Below are 16,896 nucleotides of genomic sequence, written 5' to 3'. Positions count from 1 at the left end.
AATAAACTGAAATGAAAACAGAGGATGTTCATCAATGAGTAATCATTTTATTTTCATTCTGATTTGCAGTAGCAACTCACGTGAGGTCTCAGTCACGAACGCCAGTTAGTTTCGGACCAACCGATCTAGTTTGTTGTAGAACACTACAAGGCCATTCTGGGAAAGTAAGTTATATAAATATTTATTAATCTTTAATCTCACACTCTCACATTTCATATTCGACAGGTGTATTCATTGGATTGGACAAGTGAGAAGAATCGAATTGTGAGTGCATCACAAGACGGGAGATTAATTATATGGAATGCATTAACAAGTCAGAAAACACATGCTATAAAACTGCCCTGTGCTTGGGTAATGACATGCACATTCTCACCTAGTAGTCAGTTTGTTGCGTGTGGGGGGCTGGATAATACGTGTTCCATTTTTAATCTCAATTCACCAGTTGATAAGGATGGGAATTTACCTTTATCAAGAATGTTAAGTGGGCATAAAGGTTATGTATCCTCGTGTCAGTATGTTCCAAATGATGATACACATTTGATAACTAGCTCTGGTGATCAGACATGTGCTTTGTGGGATGTTACGACTGGTCAGAGAATCTGTGTTATTCATCATTGAAGTTGGAGGTTGAAAAGGAGCTGAAGGATTTAATGGAGTTTGATTCAATGGATTGGATTTCGAGTCGAGGGATTTTGATTTTGATTTTGATTACTACGAGCCATTTACTCGTTTTAAGTGTAGAACAACAAGTATCAAAGATAACAGATAACAAGATCAAGAATTGATAACAGATGAGTAGTAATTGAATCAACTGAATGAAAAATTCAAAGATTTGATGAAATTAGATTGACCTTCTTCTTCTTCTTCTTTTTTAAGGGTTAGTAATTAATTCCAGAAATTCACTCAAATAAAGCAACGCTTTACAACATTGCTAAGCGTTGGAAATTTACTAACGCTAAATAAGCGTTGCAAATAAAAAAAGGTGCGTGTTGCAAATATTCTATTATGGTGTAGTAGATGGTGGGCAGTTACTGCTAATACCATGTTCCGCAGCAAATACAAAGAAAAGGTGTCACCTTTAATTAACAAACTCAAATCTCCCTTGTCCGATCCTTAATTTATTTATTTATGGAGTTTGTGGTCTTATCTTCCGGAACTAAACACACTCGTCGACATGTATGGAAAATGTGCCTCGTTAAACTCGGGTAGAAAATTGTTTGATGAAATGAGTGAAAGAAATGTTGGTGTTTGGAACGCGATGATTTCACTTTACGCGGGTTGTAAGAATGTTGGGACTGCAATTCAGTTGTTTGAAGTTATGGATGTTAAACCTAATGCCTCTACTTTTAACTCGATAACGTCTGGGTTGAGTGAGTTGGATGGTGGGTGTACTAAGGCACTTGCGTTTTATAGAAGAATGCGGGAGTTTGGGGTGAAGCCGAGTTGTGTTACAGTTCTTGGTTTGTTACGTGTATTTGCGGGGGTTGGGGCGTTGAATTCGGTTAAGGAAATTCATGGATCTTCGATTAGGAATGGAATAGATTTGCATTTGCAGTTGAGTAGTGGTCTTATAGAAGTTTACGGGCGGTGCGGGTGTCACACCCCGAATTTCGACAGAATTCGGAAAAATATTATTTGTCCCCGACTCTTCGATCTCCGAGGTGTGACGCACTCTCCACTTCCAAAAACCCATAAACAGTTTAAATATGCGGATAATAAAAACCAATAAAAATTTTAACTTAAACAAAAGTCTTCTTCATGACAAAGATTCACAAATAAGATTAGGTTACAACTCTCATTTCAATAACTCTTTAATAAAATTTACAAATGAAATACAAAAACATTGTCTAGACTGAAATTCTATATCACCTCAAGGAAAACAAAACAAATCACGAGATGCAACGCTTACTTATGAAAACCACAAGCAAAGAACCACTCTTCTTCAACACTAAATCTGTCAAAACTTATCAATTATGTTCATTGAATGAACACACCCGATAAGCAAACATGCAAATCGGTCAAGCGATTATAAAAATTTGGTGTGAGTAGCTCTAAAACAACATATACTTATACAAATATATACATAATCCACGGCCAGTTAGTTCCTCCACCGAGGCGCCTTAACTTTCAACGACTAATATAACATACTTAAGTACAATAATCTAGGCAGGTAGTTCCTCCACTGAGGCGCCTTAACTTCCAACAACTAATACAACATACCATACGCATAATAAAAAGGCATTTAGTTCCTCCACGAGGCGCCTTAGGTTCTAACTAAAAAATACTAACCCGACCAAATCATATACAATCATCTATCTAAAGATATATCATTTACCAACATATTACCATAATTATATTAATTTAGACTTTCTTTGTGTGTCCCTAAAATCACGTCGTATCTATGTCTTACCTAGTTTCTCTGGCTACCACAATCGCTACCCAACGCTGAACATGTACATCCACATGCCTCCCTTACATAATGAGCCACTCCCGGCGTAACTACCCGGCGGGATGCCGCACACCGTAAATCCTCACACGGAAGCCAAATCTATGTAAGAAATCTTGCTACTATTCGGCATAAAATATATCGCGTCATCGTTCTATTTTGGCGAACGGAATAATCAAGCCACTATTCGCTATGCGGAGACGGAGGGGTCAATCACAATCACATTTTTACGCCCGAAGGCCATTCAGATTAACGAAACGCCCGGAAGGGCCAATCACATTACTTACGCCGAAGGCCATTCGATTAAGCGAAACGCCCGGAAGGGCCAATCACATTATTTTACGCCCGAAGGCCATTCGGATTAATCAAACGCCGGGAAGGGCCAATCACATGAGTTGTGGTAGTCATGTTCTAGGATTTTCGTTACGTAATTTATTCAGGTGTCATACATTAATGACTCATAAACATTCCATTATATCGTCGCGAGGTCAAATACCTTATTGCACTAAACCACAATATTTAGAAAATATCTCAATTATATCTCATAACCACTTTCATTCTTTCACGTGCCAATATATTATTGCACTACGCCACACTCCCGTGGGCAAATATGCACCAATACTACTACCTCATAGTAGCATCTCACATATATACTAATGGAGTGTTTATACATTTATTTCTCCCAAACATATTGCATTTATATATATCCCAACATATTATATAATATTATAATATCCACGTCAAATCTTAATTAGATAATGACCCCCAAATTTATACAATTTACAACATAAAATGCAACACAATTAAACAGTCCACAGTCCACAATCAAAGCCCAATAGATATATGCTTTACACACTACTCACGTCAAATCTTAATTAGATAATGACAAACAATGTTATATAATGTTCAACAATATATTATTACTATATTTATCCATATAATCAAATATGTGAAAAACGGGAAAAGTCAACATTCCACAGTCAAAGTCAAAGTCAACACGTCATGGTCAAGGTCAAAATATTGTTTCCATCGTTCAATGAGGTTCGTGGTCATACGGTTCATGGCTAAGGTCAAAAGTGCATGGCTCATGGGCTCATGACCAAAGTCATGATTCGGACCCAACTGGCCAAGCCCAAACCTTATAACCCGAAAGTACAAACATTTAAAGACCCAATTAGATCTATTTTAAGTCCTATGGAGTGACCCCAAACAATATTAGAAACGGGCCCAAAAACTTATACTGCCCGAAAACTTTAAATTAAACAGGTCCACAAAATAAGAGAAAACCGGCCCACAATTACAAAAATTAGAACTGGCCCATAACAAGTTAACAACTAATAGGAAAAGGGCCCAAACAAAATAGAAATGAACTGCCCAACACTTTAGAACATAATCGGGCCCAACTAATTACCAAGGCCCCAAAACTGAACTTCGGCCCAAGCAAACAAAACAAAGGTCGCCCATATAGCAAGTGGATTCGCCCAAGGCCCAACCACAAATTTCTGATTGCATCTTCTTCCCCAAATTTTTCCTCCACCACCACAAAACGCTAGGCCACCCACTCCCATTCCATTAAGTCGGTTAGACTCCCCATCCAAACCCAACCAACTTTAATGAAAACAAAAACTCCAATCATTCAATCCCCATTTATACATCAACCTAGATCTAAAATTAGACCTCCATTAAAGCTTGTTTCAAGCTCCAATCGACAAAACATTTTCAGCCTTCTTCACACACACTCAAACACCACTAACCAACCTCACAACACATCACCACAAAACACAACAACCAATTTAAACCAAAAACAGCCCAACCACCGGTTCGTCCATCGCCATTAACGCCTCAACCAAGCTTTGGCAAAGATCGACCACCACTCCTAAACACTCAATCAAACAACCACCACCAACGATTCCTCAAACCAACAAAACCAAACAAACAAAATTTCAAAAGTTCCAACCACAGTATGACAGTAATGCGTTCGACGCCATTGACGCCTATTCAAGGGCTCCCAAATTTCCCCACACCGCGATCTAACCCCCAACAACCAACTAAGTTCGTTATTCCAACACTAACAGTCCACCCATAAAGGTTTACTGGCGAGTTCTCAGTGCCGCCATTAAAACCTCCAGAGTTCGAACAGTTTACCCAAATCAACAAAGTTTCGACAGTTTAATACCAATCCGAATTTAACAAAGTTTAATAACTACAAATGGCACGAAGTCCAATACAACAGGAAAAATGAGCAATAAAAAAAACAGAAACAGTATACGCCGATATATGTAAACTACAAATCCGGTGAAATAGCAAAATAGCTACTCACCTTAACTAACAGCTCGATAAATTCCTCGTAGTCCGAATCGTCGCACTCCAACGCTCGAGCAAACAAGCTTTAATCTCTCCATTTCCATTTTTCATTATTTTTTTTTCTCGAACCCTATTTTTCGAACAATGTGTTTATATATACTTGGGTCGAAACCCAAGCCCTCCAACGAACTTCGGGCCCGTAAACCAGCCCACGTATCCCGAGTCCAATCCGACGAATTTTGAAAATAAATAATTTAATTAATTAATAAATAGAAAAATACGTATTTAAAAAATACGGGCGTTACAGCGGGTGTCTTAGAAACGCGAGGTGTGTTTTTGAAAGGATAGATGAAAGAGATGTAGTGGCATGGAGCAGTATGGTTTCGGCCTATGCACTTCATGGGGAGGCTGAGAGCGCATTGTCAATTTTTTGAGAAATGGAATTAATAAGAGTACGGTCTGATGGGATTGCGTTTCTTGGAGTACTGAAGGCTTGGAGTCATGCAGGGCTGGCTGATGAAGCCCTGAAGTATTTTGGACAAATGCAGATTTATGGTGTTGAACCTCGCAGTGAGCAATGTGCGTGTTTAGTGGATGCTTTGAGCAGGTCAGGGAGATTGCGCGAAGCATATAAAGTTATAAAGGAAATGCCTATAAAAGCAACAGCAACGGCATGGGGAGCTCATCTTGGAGGCTGTCGAAATGGCGAAGAAGCTGAGCTTGCAGCGAACATTTTGTTTGAGTTGGAGCCAAACAACATGGTAAATTATGTGTTGTTAGCCAGTATTTACGCTGGTGTAGGTAGATTTGCTGAAGCGGATAGAGTTAGAAAGAAAATGATGGAAAGGTTCGTTAAGACATTACACGGGGTATTTGGGTCATAGACCATGACCCAATCCAAATGCAGACGGAACATACACCCATATAGCATTCAAGTACTATTGGCTCATATGACGCCTTCTGCAGGCATCATTGAACAGGTCAAATAATAGTAATTATCAGGAAATGGTCTTGGTTTGATTATTGGAGTGTAGTCATGTAATTTAGCGGACTTAAATGGAGGGTGAGAGTCAGAGGCTCTGAGGCTCTTTATTTTTGTGGGAGGAATCTGGAGATAAGGTGTGGAATGATAATATGCGCAAGTTTGATGAAATGCAAAGTGGGCATAGAGTTAATCCTGCCAGATCGCCTTCTTTAGTTAAGGTTTCTAGTAGTGTTGAAGAAGGGACTAGTAATGGAGTGCAGAAGACGAAGTCGCATAAGAAAGTTAAGAGAAATGACGAGATTAGATTTTTTGCGCCGGTAGATGGTGATGTTAAATCGGTTGGGGAAGTCAGGATGAAGTTTGATGCACTTAGACGGAGGTTCTCTCAGCTTGAAGATGCTAAAGAAACAAGTTCTGGTAATAAACGGGCTGAATTAAGAGCTAGTACAGCATTGATGAACAATGGGATTTGAGTGAATACAAGGAAATGGATTGGAGCTGTTCCTGGGATTGAGATTGGGGACATTGTCATTTTCAGAATTGAGATGTGTTTTGTTGGATTACATGTTCCAAGTATGGTTGGGATCGACTACATGAGTCTCAAGTTTGACTGTGAAGAAGAACCTGTGGCTGTAAGCGTTGTATTGGTCTGGAGGGTATAAGGATGATGTCGAAGATAAGGATGTGCTGATTTATAGTGGTCGTATCTAAGGAAAGAAGGGAAGGAAAAGGAAGCAAGTGATTGAAAGCTTGAAAGGGGTTGATGATCATGCCAAGTATTGTCAGAATGGTGATGGGTTTAACAAGGGGCAGTATAGTCCTCTCCCTTGTGTTATTGGTGATTTTAGTTTTGTAGAGTATTCAATGTAACAACATCGACAGCGGAGACAAAGGAACAATAGGATCAATGGATTGGGGCTGAGATCGACGGCTTGGAGCATCTGAATACAGATGGTAAGATGATTACAACAAATGTAGAGAGGCATACTCCGCGGCAGGTTACAGAGAAAGAGAAAGATCCGCAGAAGAGAGTGGAGATTGAGCTTGTGGGAAGAGATAGAGAGGAGGTGCCTCTAAGCCAGAGAGCGGGGGGGATGAGCCCTCCGCGGACCCTCGTGTCCGAATCAAACATGGGGGAGGTTGAGCTGTTCCCGGATGTGCATTCGAAGAGAGCAGAGGGGTTCGAGAAGACCCTTCGCGGATATGTCATGGGACTATCCAAATGAGTGCGGGGGGGATGAGCCCTCCGCAGACCCTCGTGTCCAAACAGCGCGTGTGGGGCAGGCAGAGCTGTCCCGAACCGGCGATAACCCGGTTGAGCCCGCAGAGTAGGATGAGCCCTCCACGGATCAGAGATGCTAGAAATACATGGGGCAATGAGAGAGCCCCAACAGGCGAAAGTCTGAGCGAGCCCGCGGAATGGGATGATCCTTCTACGGATCAGAGATGCTAGAGATACTTGGGGCAATGAAAGAGCCCCAACCGGCAACAACCCGGTCGAGCCCGCAGAGTAGGATGAGCCCTCCGCGGATCAGAGATGCTAGAGATACATGGGGCAATGAGAGAGCCCCAACAGGCGAGAGTCCGAGTGAGCCCGTGGAGTGGGATGGGCCCTCCACGGATTAGAGATGCTAGAGATACATGGGGCAATGAGAGAGCCCCAACAGGCGAGAGTCCGAGCGAGCCCGCAGAGTGGGATGAGCCTTCCACGGATCAGAGATGTTAGAGATACATGGGGCAATGAGAGAGCCCCAACCAGCGACAACCCGGTCGAGCCTGCGGAATGGGATGAGCCCTCCGCGGATCAGAGATGTTAAAGATACATGGGGAAATGAGAGAGCCCCAACCGGCGACAACCCGGTCAAGCCCGCGGAGTAGGATGAGCGTTCCGCGGATCAAAGATACTAGAGATACATGGGACAATGAGAGAGCCTCAACAGGCGAGAGTCCGAAGCGAGCCCGTGGAGTGGGATGAGCCCTCCACTGATTAGAGATGCTAGAGATACATGGGGCAATGAGAGAGCCCCAACCGGCGACAACCCGGTCGAGCCCGCGGAGTGGGATGAGCCCTCCGCGGATCAGAGATGCTAGAGATACATGGGGCAATAGAGAGCCCCAACCGGCGACAACCCGGTCGAGCCCGCAGAGTGGGATGAGCCCTCTGCGGATCCTCGTGTCCAAACAGCGCGTGTGGGGCAGGCAGAGCTGTCCCGGATCGGTGTGTCCGAAGCCTTGAACGGGATAGGATCCGTGGACCCTCGTGTCCAAACAGCGCGTGTGGGGCAGGCAGAGCTGTCCCGGACCCTCTTGTCCGCAGCCTCAAGGGGGATGAGCCCTCCGCAAACATGAGATCCGAGTCAAACATGGGGGCAAGCTGAGTTGCCCCTCATCAGACTTTCCACTCCACAGCAGAGACAGCGGGGGGATGAGCCCTCCGCGGACATGAGATCCGAATCAAACATGGGGGCAAGCTGAGTTGTCCTTCATCAGGCTCCATTCCAGAACAAAGACAGCAGGGGGGATGAGCCTTCCGCGAGCCAGAGTTCCAAACTGCAATTGGGAGGGGACGAGACCTTTTGCGGACGGGATATCGAGGTCCATGAGTAAGGGCAAAGAGGATGAGCCCCTTGGCGGATACAATGTTGAGTTCTACGAAAGGGTGAGACACTCCGGGCACATAGTAGTAAGTTATGTGGAGGGGAGCTTATGGCCGGGATGAGACGCTCTGTGGGTATGGTAGTGAATTTTGTAGATGAGAGTGGATAGCTGGGATGAGACACTTCGCTGGCATGAGGATTGAGTTTGAAGAGTGAGAGCGAAGGAGATGAGACCCTTCGTGGATATGCTAATGAGTTATATGAATGAGAACCGATAGAGTGAGACACTTCACAGACATATGGTCCAGTAGCAGGTACATGGATATGAAATGTCCTGAGGAGAAGAAGACTACATACAGTCACAGGACACTGTGGATCTAAAGTTCAAAGAGAGAGACAGGGAAGTTTGAGGACTTCTCGGGTCCGCCGTCGTCATCGCCCCCGAACCCGAGAGGGGCAATTGTAGTAGCCATATTTAGGGGATGTATCACATAGGTACTGGGCCAAGAGATAAGGCCCAGACCATAGTATGTATTGGGCCCAGAAATTGGGCCCAGGGCCAAACTATTCCCCATGAGTAACCCTAAGAGAGGGATATAAAAAAGAAGATAAGGGAGGAGAGAAGGAGGAGGAGGGAGTGGAGGTGAACTACGGCGGCTTGATCCCGAAAGGGTACGTAGGCAACCTAATTGGTGCAGCCGATCCAAAAGAGAGCGCGTATGAGTAAATTGTGATGTCGCGGTAATTGGGGTGCGACACTTTCTATTTGCTAATTACTTCTTCAAGAGTAATGCCTTTCTTAAGTGCTAATGTGTTTGGGTCTAACTTCTTTTGGCTTTTTTGGTGTTTGTTCCCTTCACATATGACATAATACAATAAAACTCACAATGATGATTCATTACAATCGTACCACCTCAACAAGTACCCGGATGGATTATTCAAAATGATCCATGAGGCTCCAACTTTTCTCAAACAACCCTTTGTGATGTAGGATTACTAGCTCCTCTTTCTTACCATAATTCCTTCTTTTGTGCTAAGATTATTATTTTCAAATTAGAATTATTATTTATTAGGAATTTGGAATATTTAGTATTTTCTATTTAGAGTTTAATTAGCTTTAGAAGTGTAGGTTAAATACAGAAGTTTAGATTTCTTGGTTATCAAGTATGGCTTATCTATATAAAGAGGTTATTGTAGTTTAGTTCAGCAATTGAATTATCAATTATCAAATTATCAAATCTCGAAAACCTATTATAATTTTCTCTCTCAACTTCTACAATTCTTCTATTTAATATTCTTCCTCTTTAAATTTATTCCCCTTTTTGAAGATCTCTGCATCTTTTCTTCTAAATCTCTTTTATTCCGCATCAATTGGTATCAAGAGCCCCACTTTTTAGATTCTGATCTAGTAAGCAATCCGCCACCACCACTTCTGCAAGCCACCATTTTTTTTTTTCTCTTAAATGGCTGATTATGTTACAAAGAAAGAACTAGTAGACACTATCAATGACGCTATCAACAAACTTAAGTTAGAATTGAACATTGATTCAAAACTTGAAGCTATGGAGATGAGACTCATGAATATGTTCAAAGAAGGATTCCCTCACACTAAAGCTTTTGCAAATCCTAATAGGCTAACACCACCACTTTCACAAATCCCAAATCTACTTCCGCAGCATCCACCACCACTTTTACAAACCCTAACACCTCTGCAATAATCCATGAGACCATCATTCCTATATCCCCACTAAAAAATTTCCTTACCACTCCAATTATACCTCCAATCTTACCTCCACCAATACTAATCTATACTCAAAAAGTTGAAAATATGAACGAAGAAGATGTTGTTTCGTATGTTGGTTCTCCACAAGTTACAAAGAATACTCTACATATTATTGCTTATGAAGATTCCAACTTTCAAAGTCTACAAATTGGACAAAAATGTGAGATTTTTCAAAAGATAGATTTTTTTCAAGAAGAGGAGTGCACACCAACTTTTATCTTTCCATCTTATGAAGATCTGTTTGCGTTGTTCTCTTCTCCAATAGTTACACGCTATTTGAAGAAGCACAAGAAATATCGTAAGAAGTGTCATCAAAAGAAATTTGTTGAAAGTTCGTTTGAAGCTTCTTTTGGACATGTATTTACTTCAAACAAACAACTACGAAAATTTCACCCAAAAAGTCGAAAGAAGCGATGGAAAGATTGTGAAAATATTGTTTTTGACAAAACAATGTTATTTTTATTTTTATTTTCTTATCATCAACTCGAAGTTGAGTTTTTCAAAAGAAGAGAAGAATGATGTAGGATTACTAGCCCCTCTTTCTTACCATGATTCCTTCTTTTGCGCTAAGATTATTATTTTCAAATTAGAATTATTATTTATTAGGAATTTGGAATATTTAGTATTTTCTATTTAAAGTTTAAGTAGTTTTAGAAGTGTAGATTAGATATAGAAGTTTTGGTTTCTTGGTTATCAAGTATGGCTTATCTATATAAGGAGGCCATTGTAGTTTAGTTCCGGAATTGAATGATCAATTATCAAATTATCAAATCTTCAAATATTCAAAACCTATTATACTTTTCTCCCTCAACTTCTACAATTCTTCTATTCAATCTTCTTCCTCTTTAAATTTATTCCCCCTTTTGAAGATCTCTGCATCTTTTCTTCTAAATCACTTTTATTCCGCATCATTTAGGCACTGCGGATCAACAACGATTTTATCTTGCAAACAAAAACCACTTTAGACACTGCATAATCACAATCATTATCCTCACTCTCTTTTTATTCCCTTCAGTTTCTCCCTGGAAAAATACAAACACATGCTCCCAATCGGGCAATCTATATTAGATGTTACGTCGGTTTGGAAGGGATAAATTCTAAATGCTTATGAAACTCTAATGCCTACTTATTTATTTTTTAGAAAAGTTACTGGGATTAGGTAGATCCCCACCTGTATTAATATCTTAAATAAGTTAATACAACATCCTCAAGTACAATTTGATTCAAAATATTACATAATGGTGGAATGAAACTCAAATGATCACCAGGAAAAGTAATGGATAGTTTAGCTAGATGATCTGCAGCCCGATTCACTTCCCTGTATGCATGTGTGAATGAGATTTCATTGAAAAGAAGGATGTGTCTCCTGATGATGGCAACTACATTAAGACAATTCCATGGTGGCACATCTTTCTCCTTCATAATAAGCACAGCCCGCATAGAGTCAGAGGTAACAACAACTCTACTATAACATCTTGTAATACATTCCTCCAAGCCTTTCTCAATAGCTTTTAATTCCTGATACGCCACAGACCTGATGGTCCTCCTCCAGTGTAAGCAAATATCTATGACCGCAAACAACTTTCGGTTGGGGGGGGGTTGATTTTTTTTTTCTCAAGCACGCACAGGTAGTTCATGTTGGGTTAGGATGGCAATGGCTCGGTGCTTATCTGTAAATACGTAGCTATTATGCGCTCGCTAGTTCCCTACAAATATGAATGTGGAAAGACAATCTTATTCCAGGGTTTTTTTTCGTGATATGCTCAAGTTGTGTACTATATTGTATGGAGACTAACCTAATTAGTGGTTATTCTCTGTTTCTGTGATGCAGCCCGATCAGTTGCCCGCTTTATTCCGAAAAACCGGAATCACCGTCTTGATAATATGTTCAGCTACTACCATCTTTCTGAACGAAACTCAAAGTGGAATTATGATCAATGGCTTATTAACTTGAAGCTACCTGATCGATTATTAAAGCTACCTGATGGTCATATCGCTAAGATAAAGCAAATCTATGATTTTTATGCTAAATTACTAACTGAAGTTATTGGAAGGTATACTACGAGTGATTTTCATTTCCACAGATTTTAGCCTACTTTAACTTACGCTATGTCTGGTTCTCAGAATTCGGAGTCCTAGAAAGTGGACTCACTATGATAGTTATTAACTAGCGGACAACTTGAACTACCATGTTGTTAGGAATGGGAGAAAGGTTTATGGCTATCTTTAGAAAAGCAACATCCTTTTTTAAGAATTTAAACTTCTCCTCGTATAAACATGATGCTTCTTTAGTAAACTTCTCCTTTTATTTATTTTGTTGAATGGTATAAGATATATTTCTTCACTAGTTGTGGTGAGGTGGTGAACCACCACAATGATGGTGAAAGTGGTATTGGGTGGCTTTGGCGGTGGTGTTGGCATGAAAGTGGTTTTGCTGCAGGTGATGAAAGATCATGGTCAATAAAGCATCAATATCTTCTGTTATATATGTTAACCACATTCATATGATCTCTTTTATATTCACTGTTTTAATTTTATTTCTTTTTCTTTTTTTGTTTTATCTTTTATTTTTTAGTGAGGAAGAAACAAAGAAAAGACTTTACGTTATGTGGTTCGAGTTGCCCTTCGGTTTTGGCGTGGAAATTGATGAGAAGACCTTAAATAAGCTTAAAGGTTTTCATATTCTTATTTTAGGAACGACATTTAATGGTGGGATGGAGTTTCGATGAAGCTATTTACATTACTTCTTGACAGGTTTGGTGGATGTTCTAACAGTCCTTCCAGATTATGCATACGATCTTAAGGACAAAGACAGGGGAGGTATGCCTATTAATCACATGGGTCATGTTTTCTTATGTTGTTATCTATTGAAGTCATGGTTTTCAGAACTGGGTCATCCTAATCGGCCCATGGTGATCCTGGTTTCAACCTTCACGTATAAACCAACCGATTCTCTGTTGAAGAAAGATTTATCTAGTGTTTCTCAACTGTTTATTAGCACTTGTGAGAACCCAATAATTTTTTGAAAACCCTAATTGCATACACATATTTTTCTTCTCCTTGAAGATGTACTACAACATGTTTAAAATCGATTCTACTGCAAGAATTGTTTGAATCTATAAGCATCCCCTGTAGAGAAGTCTTGCATGAAATTCTTGTTGAACTATTTTTCCAAGGAAATTATGATTTAAGATTCAAGATTCTGCCAAAAGTCCTTGCTCTCGATCCCCAAGAAAGTTGAATTGGGGACACATATTTTTTTTGTTCTTTGATATATTGCGTAATTTGTTGAAAAAGCATCATATAGCTTGAATCGATCGTAGTTCTGGTTTCATATCTTTTTCAATCATCTCATATGCAGACCTATGTATATTTCCACCATCCATGGGATCGAGATATAGTTATTATCATCTGACTAAAGAATACATTTATGAGCATTGTGTTATCCGTATAGAGGAACAAGTTGGTGAATCTGGCAATTCAACTTATCATCCCATTAAGTTTGATCCGTATTCAGGTGATCCTTATCCTACTGAATGATAATTTGGATTTTGGAATATTTTTTTTGTTCAAGTAGATTGCTGCCTGTGCAATACTACTATGTTCGTTCCTTGCATAAATATTTCAAGTGAAATGTGACTCTTGCAACTTTGTTATTTCTTTGTAGTAATTTACTTTTTGATTAAGTCAAAAAGGAAAGAAAAAATAAGGCAGTGTGTAGGAGCCTCGAGACAAAGCGTCATTCTTTGCAATGTATGAGATACAACAATATGGATGATAATTGGCGGAAGCAAAAATTATGAAAATCACACTCTACTAAATTAATCAAGAACCCTAGTTCTTCATAAACCCTAACACACTTTTGTTTTTAGTCTCTCATATAATTCAATAACATCAACTCTGACCTAAATCTAATTTCAAGCCCTTTATTTATACTAGTTGACAACGAAGTAAACCAATTAAAATACGCCACAAAGAAATAACTAATTAAAATAAGTAAATAAACTACAATAAGGGAACCCCTACTGCATGTGCACCCTTGGGCTTGACTTGACCAGGACTTGTTGTCCACATCAAATAGTGTCTTGATAAGCTCCTGAATCCTGTAGTGGACGATCAGTCTGTTGCAGTGACCATCCATCTAACTAATATAATACGGTTCGGGAAGTGGCTTAATAGTAAGTTGTAAACTTCAACCATATTTTGGGAAACAATATTCTCATTGCTCCCAGTGTCAATAATAGGACACAACTTCCCATTTATCTTGCATGAAATAGCTTGTGCCACTCTAGACATAATTTTCGCTTCATCCTTAATGAATTGTGGACAAGGAAAATAATATAATGCCACACCATATTTAAAAGGTTTCATTATACCTTGGAATAAATTATCAATTCTTTACTCTCTTTTTTCAGATAGAAATCCTCGGTCTGAAATCTTTGTGCAATGATGTTTGGAACTCAATGTTTTTTGTTATTATTTAATTTACTGTATGATTTGTATCAGACTAGGTTGCAACTTTTAACTTGAAACAAATCTCTTTTTTGGTTTTAAAATATTTTTCTTCTCCTACAGCACATTCTGTCTCCGAATTCACTCCTCTCAACCAGAAGAACCGACTAAATGACTTCTTCAGCTATCATCATTTGTCTAAGTTTAACTTGGAGTGGAATTTCGATAATTGGATTATATATGTAAAGCAACCTGATGGGGAATTTATTGAGCAACAAAAAATTGATTTTTGTATTCGAACATTAGCGGAGGTTGTTGGAAGGTAAGTTGAGAGAGATATAATCGCAAATGGGACATTGAAAGCCTTGCATCACAATCTATATGATCTTGGGGGTGCTCTGCTCATTACCAATTGTCTTTTAGTTAGATTCTTTTAAACTGATATGGTATCACAACAGGCTATCCAATTCACATTTTTGGCCCAACGGATCACGTGCCCCAACCACCCAATATTTTTGTTTGTTTTTGTGCTTATGCATCAATACCCATTCATCTTTTCTTTTGAATTGTATGTTTTGTTGCATCAATACCTCTCTTACATGTTTCTATGCATCATTCCATTTATATGGTTTCCATGTATAATCCTTTTAACTGATATTCCTTTTCTAATTGTTGGCAATTTACTAGTGAAGAAGATGCGAAAAAGAAAATCTACGTTGTTTGGTGTAAGATGCCGTATGGTTTTGGTGCTGAAATTGATGGGGAGATCTCAAATAAGCTTAAAGGTGGTATTTTTGTTCAAGATTGAATTATTGAATACTTTATTAGATGTACTCTTTCTGAAGTACTTACACCTTTTCTCCACAGCTCTACGGGATGTCCTAATTGTGCTACCTGATTATGCATTTGATATAAAAAACGTGGATGGTGGTGGTAAGCCTTATTATCTCAAGGATTATCTTGTGTTTCGTTGTTTTTTTTTTTTAATAAGCTAAAGGTTATATTAAACCTCAACCTGTATTAGATGAAACTCGGGGATACATAGTACCTATTCTATCTTCCTCTATTATATGATGTAACTTTGCATCTAGAGGAAGAGAAAAGAAAATGACACCTTCTTCTGGCGATCTATACAACTTTGAAAAGTAGTCGGCTGCCCGATTTCCTTCTCTAAAGATATGACTGAAAGAGCATTTTACAAAAGAGTTTGTAAGACATCTAATATAGGCTACCATATTAGAACAGTATAATGGACATCACTCGATGCCATTTAAGATGTTTATGGCCCCAAGAGAGTCAAAATTGACTTCCAGCTTGTCAATACCTAAATCTTGGGCCTGCTTAAGCCCAACTGCTACACTACAGCGTGAATCTCCTAAAAGATAACAGAGTGCTTGGAAGAGATGCCTGCATAAGCTCGAGCTACATTCCCCAAAGCATTGCAAATTGTTCCTCCATACCCATTTCCAGTTTGCTAGACAGATCCATCAGTGTTAAGCATGAAAGCTCCCTGTTCAGCTGGCTTCCACTTGCACCAAAGAACTTCCTGATGTTTGAAATTTAGTTGCAGTCCGAGCCTGGTTACAAGTGCTCGAAAGGTATAAGAATCTTTGACTTCTGACAGGTTCTTCTGAAGATATAGCTTCATTGAGGCCATAATCTTTGTGCTTAGCTGTTGGGAAGTCAGCGAAATATTCTTCTTCTTCCGTCTGTTTCTTTCACACCAGAGTTCATGTACAATGGCTCCAACAAAGACTTTAAATATATCGACACAAGTGGAGCTTTGTCTACATAGCCTGAAAATGTTGTACAATTCCGAAGTAGAGTCTTTAACAAGATCCCCTAGTCCAATGTTGTTTTTCACAGTGGCCCATACTTGTTTGGAGTACTGACAATCGAAGAACAAATGCTTTGATTGCTCAGAAGAGTTACCGGCTTACCGCAGAGACTGCATTTAGAGAATTTCAAGGTCTTCTTCTGTATCAATCTATCTTGAGTAGAAAGGCAGTTTGAAAGCAATTGCCACAAGGTAAAAGAGAATTTTGAATAGAGAGTTTGCCCCAAACAACTCTGTACCATTTTACATTTGGTCTCACTTTTCGCAGAACCGCATAAGCTGATTTGACTGAAAAGTCACCCGAGCTGCTCGGTGACCAGATTACTTCATCTTTGTCGAGAAAGCGATTCATTACGCATTCCAAGATGAGATTTTCAGGGGAGTCGAGGAAATAGACGTCACCAGTGAGGACTAGTTGCCTTGGTCCAAGATTTCACTAACCTTTGCGTCAACAGGGAGAGTGAAGGAGTTTCTCGCTACTGTTGATTCCCA

The 16,896-nt window shown here is 39.7% G+C and overlaps 1 pseudogene; it reads left to right on the top strand.

Annotated features, from left to right (window-relative positions):
* The first annotated feature begins 1,005 nt into the window (after nucleotides 1-1,005).
* Nucleotides 1,006-5,634, top strand: LOC147498680 (putative pentatricopeptide repeat-containing protein At1g03510 pseudogene; annotated as a pseudogene).
* The last annotated feature ends 11,262 nt before the right edge of the window (nucleotides 5,635-16,896 follow it).

The sequence above is a fragment of the Coptis chinensis genome, chromosome 5 (genome assembly GCF_015680905.1).
Source record: "Coptis chinensis isolate HL-2020 chromosome 5, ASM1568090v1, whole genome shotgun sequence".
NCBI classification, from domain to species: domain Eukaryota; kingdom Viridiplantae; phylum Streptophyta; class Magnoliopsida; order Ranunculales; family Ranunculaceae; genus Coptis; species Coptis chinensis.
Note: the sequence above shows the minus strand (reverse complement) of the source record. Positions and strands in the feature narration are given on the sequence as shown.